Source organism: Propithecus coquereli, unplaced genomic scaffold (assembly GCF_000956105.1).
Source record: "Propithecus coquereli isolate 6110/MARCELLA unplaced genomic scaffold, Pcoq_1.0 Scaffold113, whole genome shotgun sequence".
NCBI lineage: Eukaryota > Metazoa > Chordata > Mammalia > Primates > Indriidae > Propithecus > Propithecus coquereli.
In genome coordinates, this window is record NW_012135303.1 from 5,013,851 (window position 1) to 5,034,877 (window position 21,027).

General features: G+C 40.2%; 1 protein-coding gene across 3 annotated transcripts in view; it reads right to left on the reverse strand.

Moving 5' to 3' along the window:
- The window catches only part of SPATS2L (spermatogenesis associated, serine-rich 2-like), a 167,209-nt gene that overhangs the window by 125,547 nt on the left and 20,635 nt on the right, over nucleotides 1-21,027 (reverse strand). For all 3 annotated transcript variants that reach the window (XM_012655407.1, XM_012655422.1, XM_012655439.1), the window contains exon 2: nucleotides 19,733-19,782. The gene's annotated coding sequence lies outside the window, so the exon portion shown is untranslated. The remainder of the gene's footprint in view (nucleotides 1-19,732; nucleotides 19,783-21,027) is intronic.

Below are 21,027 nucleotides of genomic sequence, written 5' to 3' on the forward strand. Positions count from 1 at the left end.
CTCAAGGACAACCGGTCTGAGTGGCAAACACCTTCAGATTTTTTTTTAGGAATAAGCTAAACTAAGTCAGACTTGTTTGTGAAAGAGGGGATGTGGCAAGACAAAGGGTGGTTAGATTTGAAGTTTGAAAATTTGGGGTATCACATCTATTGCCGGAGAGGGATGGTGAAGGGTTAGAAGAGGCTGAAAATATTCAGGGACCACATTTGTTTGCTCTCCTTGTGTTGTTTGGCTTTAGGGGTGGTGACTTCTTTTGAAAAATGAGAGGTTTATTTTCATAACAGGCAGTAGGAATAACAAGGCAGATGTGTGTGGGTTGGTTCTGGCCCTTGATTAGCAGACAGGAATGATACTGCCTTTAAATTTCACCAAATATATCCGTCAAAACACATACAAGGGACCTCCACTTGGGTTGCACAATCAAGATCCCAATTTTCAACGCAGTGATCATGCTGTTTTAGGAAAGTTTAAATGGGGCCAAATTTCCATTTCCAGAACTGTTCTCAGATGTGATTAACAGATTACATGGACTTTTTTGTCCCCTCTCCTTTGCTCCTCTAGGTTGAAAATCTGAAATCAAGGTATTTTGAAAATTTTTCTGTGCTTTGATCAAGGAGGTACTTGATAGAGGCCAGATGTAATCCTGCCACCAAAGAATATCCCTCCTCAGAACAACAGCAAGCAAGCTCCCAAGCCTTTTAAGAATGCACGCATCATGTATAACATGGAGATGCTCTTGTCAGAGTAGCTTAGACTTTTGGCAGCCAAAATTGGAATGTGGCTTTGAGAACACACTAACAAGTTCACTATGTGGCTGTGTTTGTGTGTCGATGTGGGTGTTCCCCTCCCCCGCTTTCTTATTTTCTCTCTCATACAGGAGGAATCCTCTTCGGCTCCATTATGCTGTTAATCCTCCCGGAATGTAGCTCTTATCACCACCTAGAGGAATTCATTACCCTTTCACCTTCTCTGTTCCCCTGGCCCACGAGGCTAATGAACAAGGGAGCAATTGTCTGGGGAGCTGAACTCTGAATCCAGGTGTGCTGGCACTGAGTACCTGTGTACCTGATTTTTCCTGTAATCAAAAGGGAAGGGGAGAAATTAATCATGCTTCCCTCTCCAGAGAGTGGGAGGAAAAGAGGCTTCAGGAACAGAGGCTGAGGCCCCCTGCCATTAAATCCAGCTATTTTAAAGCCAAGGATTTAAAAAAAAAAAAAAAGGCAGCAGAGTCTCAAGAGTATTCTGAGCTGCGTCTGCACAAGGCCAGAACAGCTGATCAATACAGTGGGAAAAACTAGTTAAGCCAGTTATTTGGGATAATGTTTAAAAGTGAGAGAAAAATACTGCTTGTTTGCCTTTTTTCTTTTTTTTTTTTTTAACTTCTGCTGGCTATATGGTGGTCTCAAAACCAAAATGTTTTGTATTTTATAGAGAACTTGCAAAAGACTCATTTTTTGTCTTTAAGTGTATACCCTTTTCTATTGTCCTTAAATTGACAGTTTTGCTCACACAAGAAAACAAACTCGGAATACAAATGCAGCATGCACCTCTCTTTGGTTGTAAACCACAAGGCATTTGTCCCACGGGGCATCTACGAAACCCAAGAGGTGGGACACAAAAACCCATCAGTCTCTGGTTCTTTCTCTAAACAAGTAAACATAAAACTGAGATGTACACTGAAATGGGAAACTACCCAAGTCAGAAAGGTAGCCAAACAGACTGGAGAAGAGATATAACAACATTCTTAGAATTCATTTAGCAATAAAAAGCAACCATTAATTGAACAATTAATGGATAGAACTGGGATGGCACATGGGGCTTCCACCCTCTTAAAGAACTGTCTCAAGGGGCAGGGTATTTGTAATCGAAACCCTCAGATATTTCTAGAATCCAATAGGACAATCTTAAACCAAAGTCTACATTATCGTTAGCTATGCTTTTACAAGGCTGAACTGTAGCTGTATCAAAATAAAAACTCAACCTATAATCCCTCACTATTGGGGGGAGGAGTGAATACAGAAATTTTAATGCCCCATCCTTCAGTTTAAGGCTATGTAAATCCGTCATCAATTCTGAATACTATATTAGACAAATTCCTTTGATAACAATTACGCATGTCAGAACACCAGGAATAATGTAGTATTAACTAAAATACATCAGGTGTTGGAGAAAAGTGACTGAAAGGTAATATATTTATTTTTTTTATGGAAAAGTTTAGTCTCTGGCAAAATAAAATATGTGCCATTTATTTAATTTTAATGTCTCAGGATTTTGAGAAATGTGTCGACTTCGAATGTTTTTACTGAAAACATGTTGCTGTAGTCACAAAATCTTCTACCATACATTAAGTTTATTCACTTAGCAAACATTTATTTCTCTGCATTCCTGGTACTTACACACTTGGAGGAAAGCTTTCTACTGCTGGTTAGTGCATCTAAAAACACAAACACAGAGACGTCTGGCACTCCCTCCCAGCAAGTGCTCAGCTCAGAAGGAATATACAAATCCCTCTCTCCCTCAGAGTTCTCACTGATTTCCACCATTGATTTCATAGTCGTGCATGTCATTTTCAAAACCCTTTCATAAACATAATGGTGAACCATGCTGTGAGGTTAATTCTTGGTGATAACACAAAACCTGAGGAGATTTGTTTTTCAGAAGGTTCTTGGCAGTGACTGAACATATGGTGTGATCTTCGCAGAGGGTAACTCCTCACACAAGAGATTTGAGGTTTCCTTTACTCATTCTCTGTATTGCTGAAGGCCAAGATCCTCAACACTCCAAAAACAAAGAAAAAATGGACTTCACTCAGCCCTGGTTAGTCACTATCCATTTGGTCTTAGGTCCGCATTAGAAATTTGTATTAAGAGATGAAATTTTGAACAATATACCAAAACAATGGCTATTACCAATTAGGGGTAGGGTTAACTCTGTGCTGGTCTCTATTTTCTTCCAAAACCCAGTAGGATGGTGAGAAAGAAATTTTTAAAAAGTTATTAGTCCAAAGGACGACAGATGGGGAAGGAGACACAAGTAGCTGAGGTACAACACAGCCACTCTGAACAACAGAGAGCAGGCAGAGCAGTGCAGCTCCATTCAGGAGAGGCCCACAGACAGGAAAACAAAGGAGAAGCCAGAGAGCCCAGGAAGGCTCAGGAGGTGACAGATCCACCCCACTCACAGCAGCCAGGCAACCATCCTTCCTCAGCCCTGCGCGACATGGGTGGTTTATTCTCTAAAAAACTGAACCCAAGAGGCTGGAGGTTCCAGGGATGACAGAGTAGAGGCTGAGGCTCCAGGCTGGAAACAAGCGGCTGAGGAGGAAGTCTGAGTGCTCAGGGTGAGGCCTCCAGCCCTTCCACCATTCAACAGCCTGGGGCAGTGGCTACTCTTAGATGCCAAGGCAGGAGATGTGGATTTCATTCCTGAGAAATTGAGCCGCTACAGTAGAAAGACTTTTAGATGTTGACATTTTTGGGGGTGGGAGATGGCTTCCAACAAATTGAATTTGCTGGAAGGGATGAATCCCTTCCTTCAGTGGTTGGACAAGACTGGCAATTAACAGGAGACCAGGAGAAGTTTTGAGGACGAGCAGTCCAGCCCAATGGCTAGAGTCGTTATTTCCCCTGACCTGGGCATCAGGAACCTTGGGTTTAGTTTCTGCCTATGTCTTTGACTCTCAATGTGACCTTTGAGTCATTTTTCCCCTCTAGGGCCTCAGTTTCCTCGTTCGTAAGCTGAAGGATCACGGTCCTAGGGTCCCGCTATTCTGAGATGTTGAGACGCTCTTCCTAGAAGGTCCAAAATGACAGACAGAGTGTCAGCGGTCTGTGACACGGTGCCATCAGGGACCTGTTAGCAGGCCTGAGGCTTTACTAACTTCTAGGGGTCCTTCTGCTCCCTCAGCAAGTGGCTACCATTCTTGGATGTGATGCAATGACACCATCCTTCCAAAAAAGCCTATTTTAAATAAACTTGCACCTAAAATACAGGACAGATCCCAAACTAGCTAAGCACCTAGAATGTGCCAATACTAACTCTCCATTTTTTCATATAACAAAGCAGTAACACCATCAGGAAGGAGTGGAGCCAATCCAAACTGAACTTCTTCACACTCATACATTTTTTTTTTTGCTTAATGCAACTCAGGGATAAAGGAAAGAGTGAAAAACTGAACACTCCTCCTTCTTTTCAAGGGTACAGGTGGCAGTGCCAGTGTCAGACATAGGTCCCTCACACGGTAGAGCCCATGCTGTCCACCACTCCACTTTGCTGCCTCACCTCCACCTAGTCCCTGCCAGCCTCAGCCCAGAGAGCCAGTCCCTGGCCACTGCAGGGAGACTTTCTGCAGTCTGCCCTCCAGTGACATTTCCTATGGCTTCAAAGGATTGCCATGATCAGCCCTTCTGCTGAAAGCTAGGAGGCATTCTGAAAAATCAATATTGGCTTCTGCAAGGAGCAGTCTTGCCCAAAGCTAATTGAAGGACATCTGAACATTTTCAGAACTGTGGCCATAATCATCTATTTTGTTGCTTACCATGTCCCAACATGCATCTGCAGCAAATCACTTCAAAATCACTTTTACATGTTCACTCATAGCAACAATATTTTTTGTCGCTGCCCTGTAACTCCTCCATCTAAACTCAGAACACTAGTATTATGGTTACATAATAGCCTGCTGACATTACTATTTTAAAGCACCACTTTTTCAGGGTTTATCACAAGTCATTTTAAATTTCATTTAGCTCTAACTTGTTATACAACTTTATGTTCAGAAACAATGTCCTCTGCTACATTAGCAAGCTATATGGAAAGTACAGTTGCTATGGGTTGAAAATAATTCTTTTTGGCAAACTTGATTTTACCATTTTAGAGAGCCATTATCTATACACAAGGTACTAATGCAAAGGGAAGTTATGTGGCTTATTGTAAGACATTACTCTGGAAAACTAAAAGATATGTATTTTGACAGCTAATCTGGATTAATGGTATGGCCTTGAGCCTTCAATTTCACTTACTATAAATGAATCCAGTGACCAAATCATTGTTCATGCAACTTTGCAAACCCAACGATCAGTTTACTAGGTTACTAGACTGCAATAATTCATAGATGAGACTGGCAAACTTGGTGGGATAGATCACCCAGTATCCATCCACTTCTACTTCTCTAGCTACAGAAGCCCTACTTTGTTTTGGGGGACCCAGTGAAGCTGTCTCCAATCTGGACCTCTGGGTGGTTATATGACCTAGGATGGACCCATCAGTATGTCATTCCATGTGTCTCAGATATGGGTTCAGCACAACCCAAATTGGACAATCAGGCCAATGGCAAGCCAATCTGGGGTTTTGTTTAAGCTGTCAGGCAGTGGGACTTTCTTTTTCTTTCTGGGCTTGAATGAAGAGGATGATAAGACTACAGTTGCCTCAGCCCTCTGTGACCACGTGGAGCTCAGAAAGGAGCCAAGAAGAAGCAGAGTTAAGAAATGCACAGCCCAGTCAAGCCCCTTGAGGAGGTTTCCTGAAAGTCCCACCTGATGATTTCTGTGTTGGCCACCCCTAACTGCAACAGAGGCTAAGAAACGCAATCTTTCGGCTAGGCACATCACCCCCTTGAATAAAATCAGGGTGCGTTATTAAGAAAGAAGGGAAAATGGGTATAGGGTGGGAAATTAGTGGTCTCTTCTGTAGCTCGTTTGTGTTGGTTTTTCTGTGCTTAGTAGAGAAAACAGATATCAGACATATGTAAAGGAGGAATGACATATTTCAGAATCTATAAATTAGAGATCAAGTTAAAACACACAAGTATTTGATTTGTGAAATCTTTTATTAGTCAATAACCTAACTTCTATGTTGCAGTAGCTTCATTTGAAATTATTATTCAATTTAAAAATAATATATCTACAATTAAAAATGCAGGATCTGTAAGTATGTACAGCAGCTCGATTTCGCATATTCAATTTAGATACTGAAAAAATGTTGTTAAAAATGTTAAAAAATCCTAATTTCTTCCTAAATTACAGGGATAAATCAAACTACATATTTATGAGCCTACTGTCTCCAGGCAGGAATCTTTCTGTTTCAAATTATTCCTCAGACTTCTACAGGTTAGGTTAGAAATGATAACAAATGTAGGAATCTTTGAATTGACATTTAGTTCTCAGGGGATCGCTTTAAAAACCACAGAATAATGGCAGTAGTTGCTTTTAAGAATTTTTTTCACTAGTCCACATCACACATTAGAGAGGATATAGAGAATGCCAAAATGAGGTTCTCTCCGAAATTATTTAGTGTGGCATGAGAAGAGGACAATAAACAAGAAAACAATGGTTTATTGGACCAAGAGAGAGAAGTGGCAGGGGAGTCAGGGGAATGGATTGTTAACGGATGCTCTGCCTTCGGCCTTGAGTTATGGAGGCCACAATAAACGATCTGTGTGGATCATCATCGTACAAGTTCAGAACCGGGAGGAAGCTTTTGAAAACTACCAAATTCAACTCCTGCACTTTACTGAGAAAAACTTGGACCTAAAAAGACTAGGTCATCTTGCTAATGTTCCCCAACAAGTTTGTGGCAGAGCCACGACCAAAATATGGGTTTCGTAACTCATGGAGCAATCATCTTTTCACTAGCGTCCATTCAGAATTTACAGAATTAGGAAGTCAGTCTGCCAGATGTGTACTGGAATTTACCTCCACATTCATTGTGAAGTCATTCTGAAATTCTATTTTTCGTAGAAAGGTAGGAGAAATTGGCTGTAATACCAGAACATCTGCCAAGGGCGATTAACGAGGAAAAATATATGACATCTTGCCTCACTGAGCTGAACCAGGTCCAGGGGATGTGGACAGAGGGCTCCTTGACACAAAAGGAAGAGGCTGAGAGGTCGTCGGGGTTTAACAGCTGGTGGGAACTTTATCTTCTGATGGCAGTGACTTCTTTGTTGCAATTTGCTTCAACTGCCTCCCACCCACAGCTAAAGTTCCCCTGAAACACTAAGCAGCTCTCAGCTCTGTAACACTCACCATAAGCTCTCCAAAAAAGCTAAGCACTAGGGTAATCAACAAGTGATAGAAAAAGTAGGTCTTTTGAAGGTCTCTCTTTAAAGGAGCAGAAGATCAAGGATACTATTTCAGAGTGGGTGAGTTTGAGTGTACTACAAATAATATGAGTCCTTCTTATTAATACATTTTCATCAGTTGGCAGCTTATAAATATGAGAAATGCAGGGAATCCCCCACAGGGAATCCCCTCCGCAGTGGGGGATTTCTCTGGGTAAACCTAGAAAGGGTAGACCTGGGATTTGGGAGTAGGAAGAAACCCCAGAGCTGGCCTAATAAGTCGAGTTCCTTCATTTTGCAGGGCAGAGTAGGAAGATTAGGAAGAAAGCTAATAATCTCTGCTAAATCAAGTGTACTAAAAAGCAGTTACTGTTCTTAAAATCATGGCACACGTGTTCAGCTGAAATACGTTTACAAATAAATTCAGCTGAAAAGCATCATATGAAGTCTCTCAGTTATCCAGGGTCCGTCACTTTTATATGGTTTGAGTCACATATTTTTCTTTTTTCAATTAAAAATAACCTTTGTTGTTTCTTTCTTATTATGAAAGCAGTATATGTTAAGAGTAGAAAAATTAAAAGACATAGATAAAATAGAAAAACATTTTAAATGCCCATAAATTACTACCCAGAGACCTACTTTAAAAACTCCTGAATATATTTGTGGGTCATTTTCTAAGAATATATATACATATATTAACAAAAATGTAATCACACTGTGCCTATTTGTTGCAACATTTTATCAATTAATAATATATCATAAACTTTTTTTATTATCAATATTTATCTGCAACATCATCTACAGTGGCTGAGCAATATTTTATTGCGTGATTGTAACAGAATATTTATAACATTTAACTAATCTAAAGTTGTTGGATATTTAAGTAATTTCCTGTTTACTTTATTATAAACAATGCTGCAATGAATATCTTTGTGGCTAAAACCTTTGCACATATCCTTAATGATTTCCTTAGTATAAATTCCTAGAAATAAAATTTGTGGCAAAACAGCGAACATATTTTAAGGGATTAAAAATGAAACAAACATATTGCCAAACTGCCCTATAGAAAGGGAATCATATTCTTTAGTTTACCTGAATTGCCTATCAAATGCTCTGAGCAGTTTAGCACCACATGAAGAGAAGCTGTACAGGCACAAGTGAATTGGTCAAGTGTGATAGCTGTGCTGATCTCTATAATTCTAATGAATGTGAACTCCAGACACCTCAATCAAGTAGATGATTTTATACTAGATACTCCCAATTTATACATTCCATTTTGGTTCTTTCTTTGGGACTTGATTTCTTTCCTCCCTCCCCTGTGTTAAGTACTCTTCTTATACACTTACCAATATTCTTAAAGACATTCTAAATGGTTAGTCCCTAACAACACTATTGTAGTGCTCTGATTACGTGCATCAGCTGGGAAATCTTCACCCATGTTATGCTCCCAATTAGATGCAAGAATCAGTCTGCAGTCTGACATTTTAATGAAGTGATAGAAATTACATCTGAAGTTTAGGCAAAATCAACAAGTACCTGTAAGACTAAAGAGAGAAAGTGGAATATATTGTCAGACTACACATTTTCTTTGAAATTTTGTATTTATTCACATATATTCCACCTAATTCCAAAAAGGACTTACAGCAGCTTTTCCTTTTAAACATGTTTTCTAAATCGGATATCTTCACATCATTGAGACTGCCAACTTCTTTCCTAACATAAGGATAGTCTTCCATCATAACTGCTTGCTATTTTTGGAGATTGAATGGCAAGGACATTGTTCTTATCCAAAAAAGAGGAAAAACATAACTCATTATGATCACAAAACCTGCTTAGAAGACCTCCCAAAGAGGGTGACTCTGAGTATATGATACCAGTCCCACAAAACACCAGGAAGAACTCAATTTCTAGGATGCATAAAAAGTCCAAAGAATCACAGAAAGTCAAGCCTTTGGGCTATCTACTTCCCCCACCTACCCACTTCCCCCCATGGGACTGTAAGAGCCTGTGAGAGCATAATGAGAAGTGAAGGTGTCAGACCCTAAAACACAGAGGAGCCCCAGAGCAGGGAAGGCAGCCCCAGCATCAGAGGAGGATGAAAGCTTTGCTCTCCGGTAAACCACCCTTGAGGAAACAACCAGTCTCCTGTTTGGCTTGTCCTTCTTAGTGTCCTCTTCTTCCTCCTTCCCAGGTCCTTCTACTCTGCCTACATCACCCAGCAGACCTCTCTGCAGCTCTGGCTCTGGTCTCCCATCCCACACTTTGAAGCACGGTTATTTTGGTCTGTGGACTTTCTAAATCCTCATCTTTAGACTTGTTTTCCACCTCTCTTCCATTGGCCTAAACCTTGCCCAATATCTCTTCTGTTTCAGGGGCCCGTGCTGGAGACAGATAAGGTCCCAGATCCAGTATTGCACATTAAAGGGCAGTTAATGACAAATCCATGGTATGTGCTGAATAGACACTGGGAAGAAAATTTATTTTACAGGATTTAGAAAAAAGGGACAGGGTGTCAAGTGCGACATTAATGGGAGATTAGAGTAAAAGGGAAACTGATATTGAACTTACTTGGCATATTAAAAATATTATAGTGAGTTTGGCCTATGCTCTCACTGCTTCCAAATGCCACCATTTTGAAAGAAAAGGGTCATTTTCATTGTGAAACCTGAAGTTTTCTGTGATTTCAAGACAACCTCAAGAAAAACAATTTTTCATCTGAACCAGCAGTACCTCCAGGCAGCAAGGGCCAAACTCAACAAGACTCACCTGACTAATAAAAAAATACCATGTCAACATTTTGCCCAGACTTAAACCTTATGTTTTAGCACTTTACAATTTACTGAGCCCTTTCGAGTAATTATTTTATTTGAACCTCACAATTTAGTAAGTTAGGTGTCACTAGTCCCATTTCAGAGACAAGAAGACTTAAGCTCCCAGAGGTTACATGATGCACCTGAGTCATTTAGGCGATTAGTTCAGTGGCTAAGAACGTGGGCACGGAAGCCAGACTGCCCAGGTTCAAATCCAGGTCCTGCCCACAGTTAATTCTGTGACCGCAGGCATGTTCTTAACCTCTCTCTGCCTCTGTGTTTACTTCTGTAAAACACGGACAAATGATAATATTACTCAGCTCATAGGACTATTGTGAGGATGAATTGGGTTAATGCATTAAAGCAGTTATAGAATTAAGAAGTCAGTCTGCCAACGACACATAAGTGCACATGGTAAGCACTTAAGAAATGTTAGCAAGACTGAATTCCCAGAGCTAAGTATTTTAAGGCCATATGAGCTATCCTTATCTTCAACAATTACATTGCTTCTGTGATTCATAATTTTATCAGTAGAGAAATTAACTATCTCTCACAAAAGAAAAATACATGATAAAAGGAAACCTTGAATTGGATATAATGACTCAAAAAGGAGGAGCAAGGGCAAAAGTTCAAGTGTGCCTTCTTAAAAGAATCCCATTTATTTTTGTTTCCAGAAAAATACTGTACACAATTTAAGTATTTTCAATCATTTCAGAGCACAATGAAAGGTCAAGCTAAATGGAAGTAATATTCGTGTAACCCATGGTGACCGTCAGGGAGTCTGTTTCCCATGGCCAGGTCCTTGATGGCGACAATGCAGCACTTCTCTGGAGGAGCACTCCACGGAGAGAGGGCTGTGCCTCCCCAGCCCTCCCGCCTCCCGCTGCACCCAGTCCACGTGAGCTGTCTGAAAGGAGTGCAGAACAAAGGTGCAGCTGGCGACTCAGAAGCGCTTTACCCAGGGAAGAGGGCAGTGGAAAATTGGCAGAGAAATATTACCAGGGCACATTTCCTTGTTTCTGACTGTTGTAGCAGTGGGGGCAAAAAAGAGGCTGCAGTGTGGAGAATGTGGTGTTAGGGCAACAAGGAGGAACAAAGAGACCCACCAGGACACGAGATTTGCAGAAAAAACTGCAGGTGGCTAGAATAACTACAAAACAAGTACCAGCCTCAAGAAGATACCAAAGCTAGCAAGCATGAAGAGTGTCATGGAGAGGAATTCTCAGAGGACCAAAACAGAGACCACACAAGACCAGGAACTAGTGATTTCTCAGTCCTTTTCTAGGGCACATGAAAGACTGGGGAGACGTCCACAGTGGGGCTCTTAGTCATCTTCTATGGATTGCAGATGTGAAATGGGTCGAGGTTCCTTCCTAGAAATGGCACCTTCTAAAGCATCATGTGAAACATCACATGAAGGCACAACTGTAGTCTGGAGGGTTCAGGAGTCAAGTGCAGTGTGCAAGAACCAACTAAAGAACTCAGGGTACTTCTGACACAAGGGTTACATGTGAAAAAGGAAATCTCTCTCTAAACAAGAACATACTCAGCATTAAAACAAAACGTTATGGACTGCCATTCAGCCCAGAAGTTCTGCATGTCACAAATGTAAAAATAACAATAACATGATTACTTTTCATTTGTATAGCACTTTAAAGTTTACAAAGAATTTTATTAAAGTGATCTTCTGGTCTACATGGATGTTTCGCATTGCCCAACAAGACAGGTTCTTCATATTATTTCTAAAAGTCCATAAGAATAGACTTTATGTTACTACAAACATGTTTTTTAAATCTATATATACTATTCATAAAATTTTATCTATGAATATTATACATAAAAAGCAAATGGTGGGTTTTAGGTACTGAATTTATTCTAAAATACCTATTTCTCTTCCAGAATGACTAATTAAATATAATTTATGCTAACTAAACCAGGTGTAAACATTTCGATACTCTGCATAGACCATTAAACATATCTCATTAAGAAGTTTCTATATTTCCAAACCCTCAGACATTCTAAGGGGTACTATAGATGAATAATTATTTTCAAAAGGAATGTATTAAAGAATATCCCTTAAGGGTCTTTAAAAACAGTTCTTAAAAGCATAAACAGGAAGCATGCTATAAGGTTATGAAGAATGGTGGGATAAAAATGAGTGTGGCCTATTTCCATAAAGAAGCATGAAAAAAAGAAAAAAGCTAAAATTACTTCCAGCTTGCTGGGTTAAAATGAACTGTTATTTCATGAAGCAAGTGTCTTATTTACTCTTTGCCCTATATACAATAATAACATGTGTTAGTGAAAGTCAACAGTTCACATTAGCATTTTTTAATTTAGGAACAAGGGGAAGTTGTAAACCCTAAGGAACAGTTTTCTGGTTAACATAGTTCAGCACACCTGAAGTGTGATGTGTACTTTGTACCCAATCTTTATTAAATGTTCTGTCCTTAAGATACAAAGATAACACTTCTGACCCACAGTCAGCAGGGCGTTCGCTTTGAGGTTCTCTTTTTTCTCTCTTTCAGCTTTGATGATAAACTTGTGCCGATCCACCCTCTTTTGGTCATCTGGTTTCCTATGTGACTGACAGTGCACATTTGGGAGACAGCTGCATGGCTTTGGGAGAGAAGTTGCAGCTTGGAGAAGACGGGAAGTGAAGCAGAGAGCTACATGTTGGCCTTGGCGCTGGTGCCAACCAACTGATGTGTTACAAGCAAAATTCTACAAAGTAGAAACCGATACTGTTGGTATGGTAAGAATTCTGCAAATCTATGTGCATTAAGAAAAGCCATGATAAGATGAACGTTTTCACTGGAAATGCTAACTTCCGGAGTAAATTAAGCATTCTGGAAGGTTGTATCAATTCCTTTGATACCTCTGGGTTTTCTGGTTGTTCCAGGCTGTGGTGTCTCCAAATCCTTAGTCCGCATCACAGAACTAACCTTGTTTAGGTCTTTTGTGCCCTTAGCACTAGTTATAACTATTGTGTTTATTCACTCAGTTACCTGTTTCTTCATTGTATGGAGTTTACTACATTGTAAACTCCACGTAGTGGAAGATCTCAATCTACTAAAGTTAGCTACTGATTCCTTTATTAGAGATGATCTGGTCCAGAGTATATCTGACCAGATAATTTAACTGCCAATATGTACATCACAGAAAGATCTACTTGAATGTATTTGTTTAGTTAACAAATACCACGTGAACATCTCTTATGTACTAGGCAGTAGGCACAGCACTGAGAATCCCGGTGAACAAAGCAGAACGTAGTCGGTGGTCTATTGTGGGGCTAGTTGAGTATCTCATGTATATCTTGCTAAATCTTTGAGCAGACCATAGAGAAAGAAAAAGAAGAGAGACCAACAGATTGCTAATCAGAGAGTGAACAAGCTCTTAGAGGACAAAGGCACATCTCTCCCACGTTTTTTTGTTGTTGTTGTTGAGACAGAGTCTTGCTCTGTTGCCTGGGCTAGAGTGCCGTGGCGTCAGCCTAGCTCACAGCAACCTCAGACTCCTGGGCTGAAGCAATCCTCCTGCCTCAGCCTCCCAGGTAGCTGGGACTACAGGCACACGCCACCGTGCCTGGCTAATTTTTTTCTCTATATATTTTTAGTTGTCCAGATCATTTCTTTCTATTTTTTAGTAGAGACAGGGTCTCTCTCTTGCTCAGGCTGGTCTCGAACTCCTGACCTTGAGCAATCCACCCTCCTTGGCCTCCCAGAGCTCTCCCACTTTTTTGATTTTGTTTCCCTAACTCTTTACTGCTTTAGGTAAGCCACACATGCCTCTTAATTGGCTGCCGGGGCCCTCTTCAAGCTCTCTTTTCAGAAAGTTTTGCAAAAGTCTTACAAACAATTTTGCTATCCCAGAAAATGTTAATGCTCAGGTATCCCTTTGAAAGAAAAGGAAAATTCCTTTGAGATTTTTTTTTTTCTCAGTAACAAGGAATGCAATTAGGCCTATACTTGGCACTCTGTCAGTTCCCATAGCCAAGAAATCTGAGGGTTAGAAGAACAAAGCTACCAAGATGCTTTTGCTATTGACTATAGCTGGCCCCCAAGTTCAAGGGTTAAAGCCTGAGAATGTTTTACCCCTTTACTTTAATTTCCCACGTAATTAACTTCCAAATACCAAAGCTTAGAAGACCCAGAATGCAAAATCCTCTCCATTACTTTACTGAAAAATTTTGTATGCTGTGATTTATTGCTAATGCTGGTCTTTCAAAGCATTAGTCAGGATACCTGCAAACCCTCGGACAACAGCTGCCAATAGAAGTTTAACATTTCATGGGTTAGTGCTTAAAATATGACAGATAATAAATCATTCTCATCACCAATATGAGGCACTGGGTTGATAATATATTGAGAGTTGGTTAAAAAGTATGAACTATAGATTGCATTATAACTCAGCACTTTGGAAAATGGAGGCTAAGTAAAATAATGATCGTTATTACCATATCTGTTTCTTCAGCACTATGCATTCTCTAAGAAAGAAATTTTCTTTTTACAGAAAGAAAATCTCACTGAGTGTGAACAATATAAAATTTGTTTATTTCATATGTATATGCGCTTGAAAAACAAGGAATTTCGGCACTCTTCATAGCCTCATAATGAATGACCCAAAGGGGAATAATACACTAACTATTTATGACTTGTCAGGGACATTACTGAAAGCAATGTTTAACTTGTTTTGGAAGAGATTCATTGATTTTTTTCAGACATATGAACATTTAAATCACTTCCATTCTTGAAATATTATAAGTGCGTGAGCTAGCGTAGAACAAATGCTATGTATCGGATATACATTTGGTGTGAGGAACAGCAGTACATGCCTATTTAAAAATGGCTGCAATATATTCAAATACACTTTAATAGGGTCATAAGAGAAAAAAATTAAGGTACTTTAATGGTATGATGACTTGTCTGTGGTATGCAGACTCTTCTACACATTTTAACTATTCGCAACAAGTAGTTTTTGAACTATCTAGCAGTGGTATCCAAGATATTTTCATTATACGTGCTTTGAACCCAATATATGTTTTGTTGTTTGTTTATAATTAATATACACATATTATTGAATTAATATATTATATACCTTATAAAACATGAATAAAAATAGGAAAGAAGGATGACAGAACTGATATATTAAAATTATCTTCAATTTATAAGAATTCTTTGCAGAATCTTTCAAGAGTCTGCTCATTGGTGAGGGTTTGTTAAAACTAAAAATATAGAATTTGTAAATCTAGATAACCCGGCATAATATATTTCACAAAATAACCAAGGGAAAGCCACTATGAAGCCCCTGGGCTGGGCTCCCACTCTTTCCTCAGGAGACCTCACCTGTCCTCCAGTTGGTAACTGACCACCCCACATGTGGCCTCAGGATGGTGCCAGTGTCAATATAGTCATCATCAATTATCATAATGTTTCATGACAACAAAATGAATGTAAATGCAAGTTCTAATCAATTTCTTTTCCCACCCAAATGAGTCTTCTCAAGAACTCCCTGGGGTGCACATCCCAATTTGGAGACCACTATGCCATTCAGTGAGGCAGTAGTTTACTTCTTAGAGTCAGTTACAATCACAGAAATCTCTAAGCCTAAACCTATGTAGGACAAGGGATGAACCAACCCAGGCCAAAGAGACTGTTGATTCATGTGTTTATCTTTTTAAATTATTAACTATAATTCATAAACAGAAAAGTGGATTAGAAAATTCATGTTTGGCCGTATACTGCACATGTCACTACCAGCAATATTGCCAGCACCCCCAGAAGCCCTCCAGGTCCTTTCTCTCCCCTCTCTTAGAGGTAACTACTATCCTGATACCCAATTCTTTCAGTAATAAGTTCCTTGCTTTCTTTATAGTTTCAGCCACTTATGTATGCACACCTTAACAATAGAGTTTACTTTTGTCTGTTTTCAGACTTCACATAAATGTAATAAGATGGCTATGTATTCTTTTGTATCTTCTTTCTTTGAACATTATGTCTGTAGGATACATCAATGTTACCGTGTATAGCTCTAGTTCATTATTTCACTGCTATATAGTATTCCAAAATATGATTACATCACAATTTATTCATCTATTCTACTATTAATAGAGAACATTTTTCACATATCTCTGCATACACGTGAATATATAATAGATTTTTCAAGACTATACACACACACATACATACACACACAGAGTAACTAACTTAGTTTAAAAAAAAAACCTCAGGAAAAGTAATTCCAGTGCATCTCTTGGCAATCAATTTTAATATTAACTAACTCTTATGTAGCCATGAGAAAAGTTCATTAACTTACTACATTTATCTTTCAATGGACATTCACTAAATCTGAACCATGACAATAAATGCATTTTACTCTGTTAAAAATAGTTTGAAAATTTCCAATGAATTTATTGAAGCCCATTTCCCCAAATCTTTTTTCTCTCTCCCCTATTCTCTCTCCTACTCTCTCTCTTTCTCTCTCTCACACACACACGCTTTTTATATATTATAATCACATTTTTCCTCTTAATGAGGGCCAATATTGCATAAACTGAGAAAACTAAACGTTCATTTAAACTTTAAAGCAATTTTGCACCAAAAGGGTTTCAAGTTAACACTGATCAAGCCAAAAATGTTATTTCCGTAGCCAAACTAAGGAGAACAAGTACAAAGGATAGAGATTAATTCCAAATTCAGAGTCTGCAATGTTTTCATTCCCACTATGAGTGTTCTCCAAATGGATGCAGATATGGGACATTACTTAGATCACAATACTGTGGCACCAGCGAAACATGCTCAGCGGTTTACCATTGTCTTATTGATAACAAACATAACAACACTTACTACTGTGCCAAGTACTTTGCACCTATCAGCTCACATATACGATACTTTATGTTAGCTTGTTTAATCATCAAAACAGTGTGATGAGGTAGGTGCTATCATTCTTCCCATTTTATAAGAAGAAACTGAGGCACCAACAGGGAAAGTAATTTGACCAATGTCCCACGGCTATACGTAGTTGATTTGGGACTCAAAACCATTCCTCCTGGAGCTTCAGTCTACATTCCCTGTACTACCTTGAAAAATATTAGTTTTGTTGCTGTTGGCATTGTTATTGTTATTTTGATAACAACAAGAATAATTCTTTAAGATGAGGCAAAATGTGTGAATCATAAGGGAAAAAAATCTATATACATTTGTTTTGATTTATGAGAAATTTGTGAAAATGATTGTAACCAAGCAACTCTTTAGTTCTTGGAGAACTAATTAAGAAATGAATTAAGGGATTCATATGTACCCAAATTAGTCATTAGAACTCGAAGATCTGTGAGTTCTGGTCTAAATCCAGCTTTGGCACTTGCATCCAAAATAAACATGACCAGATAAGTACCACAGCTCACAATTAAAATGGATTTATATGGCTTATGTGTCCACATGGGACAGGCCTCTTCCTAATTGAATTCGGACACCTCTTCAGTTATTGTGGGTTTCATTTACCATCTTCCCAGTCTTTCATAACTGCTGGCAATAGGATTATGCTGAGGGAGAAATCATTTCAATCAGTGATGTCTGCAGTACAAGCATAAAAAGATAAAAGTAAAGCCTTTGAGCTGTAATTAGAAAATTCCTTAAGTGTGCTCATGTGGCATATGTTTCAGACTACTACCAACTGGCAAGACCAGTTACAGAAGGGATGTCTAATGTCACCGTGCGGCCCAACACGCGATTAATCTTTTGCAGGCCGAAACATTCCTGCTTTCCATCTCTAATATGATTAGTGACAGACAGCTGGAGGCAGCTCATTCTCCTGACAAAACTATGATCAGAATTGTTTTCAATTGGTACATCTTTCCATCAAGCTGTTGCCTTCCAGCAGAATAATCAGAGTTTCTGATTATTTGGTGTACATTTCAAGAAAACAGGAATTGATTGTGCCCTTGCTTGTCAGATGGGTAGGAGGCTGCCAGAATTTACATAGTAACTCTTCAGTTGCCTAACCAAAAGAAAACCTAAGCGGTGTGTGTCTGAGTGTGTGTGCGCGCGCCCATGCACCCACATGCGAGCGTGCTAATTTGTATTTGGAAACAGAGAGAGACAGAGAAACAGAGAGAAAATCAACCAGTTGTTTCCATAATAACTCTCTGTGAACAACTATAAGGAAAGTGTTTTCTATTGTGATTCAGATATAAAGAAGTAAAATAGTCTGTTCCATTCATGGAAAACAACCAACTCCCCCCAATGTTAATGGCTCTTTAAAAAGTTACAGCAGTCACTTGACCACTGAAGGTTTGGGTTTATGGAGAAAGAATCAAGTTGGATTAACATTAATAGAAATATCCAGGAGGCCATAAGACCTCATTAATTTAGACTACCTCAATTTGGAATTTATGATCATTTGACAGGGTCTGAACCAAGGATGATGTTTTCACAAGGAATATACAGCTTGTTAAGTAAATTAATTTAAACAAGACTGCTGGAGGGAAAAATAAGAATATTTCCGGGAAAGTATGAACCTAAAACAACAACATGTGCTCTGTCTAGCAGATGCTTTCAACATATCCATTCAAATACCAATAACTGATGACAATAAGTTACCATTTTACTGAATGTCAGTGTTGTGCAGGTTAACTTTACATACGTGAGCTTGAAACATCTTAACAACTGTGCAAGATGGGTATAATTATCCACATCTTAGAGAGAGGGAAACAGAGGCTCAGAGCAGTAAGCCACATGTGACGCCGGCATCGTTACTGGGCAGCAGAAGCAGGACGCAGGCCAGGCTGCCTGCCTCGGAAGCCTGTGTCCTTCCGCTCCCCTCAGTGCTGACTGAGCACTGCCTATTCCACGTCAGACTTCCAGAGCAGCGGTCCCCAACCTTTTTGGTACCAAGGACCAATTGTTATGGAAGATCATTTTTTCCACGGATGGGATGGGGAAGGTTTTGGGATGATTCAAGTGCATTATATTTATTGTGCACTTTATTTCTATTATTATTACATTGTCACTTGCCACTCACTGATAGGATTTTGATATAAGTCTGCAAGCAATTGATCTGTGCGGTCAAAGGTCTCTGCTAATGATAATCTGTATTTGCAGCTGCTCCCCAGCGCTGCATCACCCCCTCAGCTCCACCTCAGATCGTCAGGCATTAGATTCTCACATGGAGTACGCAACCTAGATCCCTCGCATGCGCAGTTTACAGCAGGGTTTGCGCTCCTGTGAGGCTCCAATGCCACTGCTGATCTGACAGGAGGTGAAGCCTAGGCAGTGATGTGAGCGATGGGGAGCGGCGGTAAATACAGATGAAGCTTCCCTCCCCAACCCCCCGCTCACTTCCTGCTGTGCAGCCCAGTTCCTAACAGACCACAGACTGGTACTGGCCCACCACCCAGGGGTTGGGGACCACAGTTCTAGAGTCAGGGAAGCACATTCTTCAACAGGAAAGACAAAAATCTCAAAAATGGCTATCATTGCCAGGTAGGAAAGCCAGGCAGTCTGGCTTTACAGCCCACCACTCTTAACTATAATTCTTTTCTAAAACACAGGAATGTCTTTTTTTTTTTTTTTTTTTTTGGTACTTCTAAGTATTTGACCTCCATGAAACTACTCTAAAGATATCCACAGAAATGTCGATGTAGGGGATGTGGGTGGGGGAGGAGTCCTCAGGCCCACCGGACCCCACTGCCCTGTGAGGAGTAACCTCAGTCTACACACTATAAAAGAGAACTCTGGTGCTGACACCCTGAGAGGCAGCTGAACCCAAAGGCTGTGACGGGCCCCCCAGGAGTCGGCTGCAGGTGCAGGCACAGCTGGCCATACGGGCAGGAGCAGGCCACAGAGAAGGAAGAATCATCTCTACTTACCTGGGAATCCACGGAGATGCTCCTAGCAGCAGCCTCGGCTCTGGAGTGCTCTAGGAAAGAAAGGAAATTTGGGAGGTCAGGCAGGTCTCACATGGGCATCCACACCAGCCATTTCCCATCACGTCTGCACCCAAGCACAGGGTCTGGAGTCAGATAGACAGGGAGCTAGGCCTCACCCACGGCTTAATGGCAATGTGACCTTGAGCAGGTGGAGTAACCTCTCTGTGCCTCACTTTACTCAACTGTAAAATGAGGATAATAATAGTACTTTCCTCACAAAGTTGTTGACTACATGGTACATAGTATGTGCAAGGCACTTAGCACACTGCCTAGGATATAATAGTGATATTTTAATAACAACAATAGCTAACATTTATTCCTTGCTTAGAAAGTGCCTAGCATTGTTCTAGGGCTTCACACAGGCTAACTCCTTCAACACTCTGAGGTAGGGAATGGTATCACTGGCATTTACAGATTTCAGAAAATGAGGCACAGAGAGGTCAAATTACCTGTCTCATGAAAATATACCAGGGTAGGTGGCGGAGCTTGGATTCTAACTCTGGCACTCTAGCCCTACAGCCTGGACTGTTCACCACAATGATATCCTGTCCAATCTATTAAAAATAAATGTTAGCTATGGTTCTTATTATTGTTATGATAGTCTCCTCTCCAAGAAATAGCCTATAATTGTACACACAACCCCACAGAACTCACCATTCGGCCAGGAGCCACCTAGGCAGAGAGATGGGTGCCAAGGTCATCAGTCAACCGACCACTCCCTCACTCATTCACTCACCCACCACTTCGAGTGTGTCTTAAGAATCCCTGTCTCCAAAGCTCTGTGGAGCACCGTGTGAGAATTCAAATGCTCTGGTCACTGACCCCACAGAGTCAGAAGATCGACCTCCATGGAAAGACTGGAGAATAGTAACAGGGGATGTGCTGGAAAGAACAGGGCAGGGCCTCAGGGAATGGGGTGCTGTGCCTGGCTCTGCCACCAGCTCTCTGGGTGACCTTCTCCAAGTCAGCTGACCTCTCTGGGTTTCATCTTTAAATGAGAGGATTGACCTAGTGGCTCTTAAGCCCTGAGATTCTAATCTATAACTCTGACTTTCTTTCAGACTAACTTTTTCTCCCAACAGTCCACTTTTGAGAGAGTATACTATAACCGCTAATTCACCTAACGAACATCGCCTGAACACAAAGTGAGGCAACCGTGACTACTGCCAAGGATCTCAACACACGGCACAGCCTGCACTTTGTAATTAGCTCTGTAAAGCAGGACAAATTCTCAT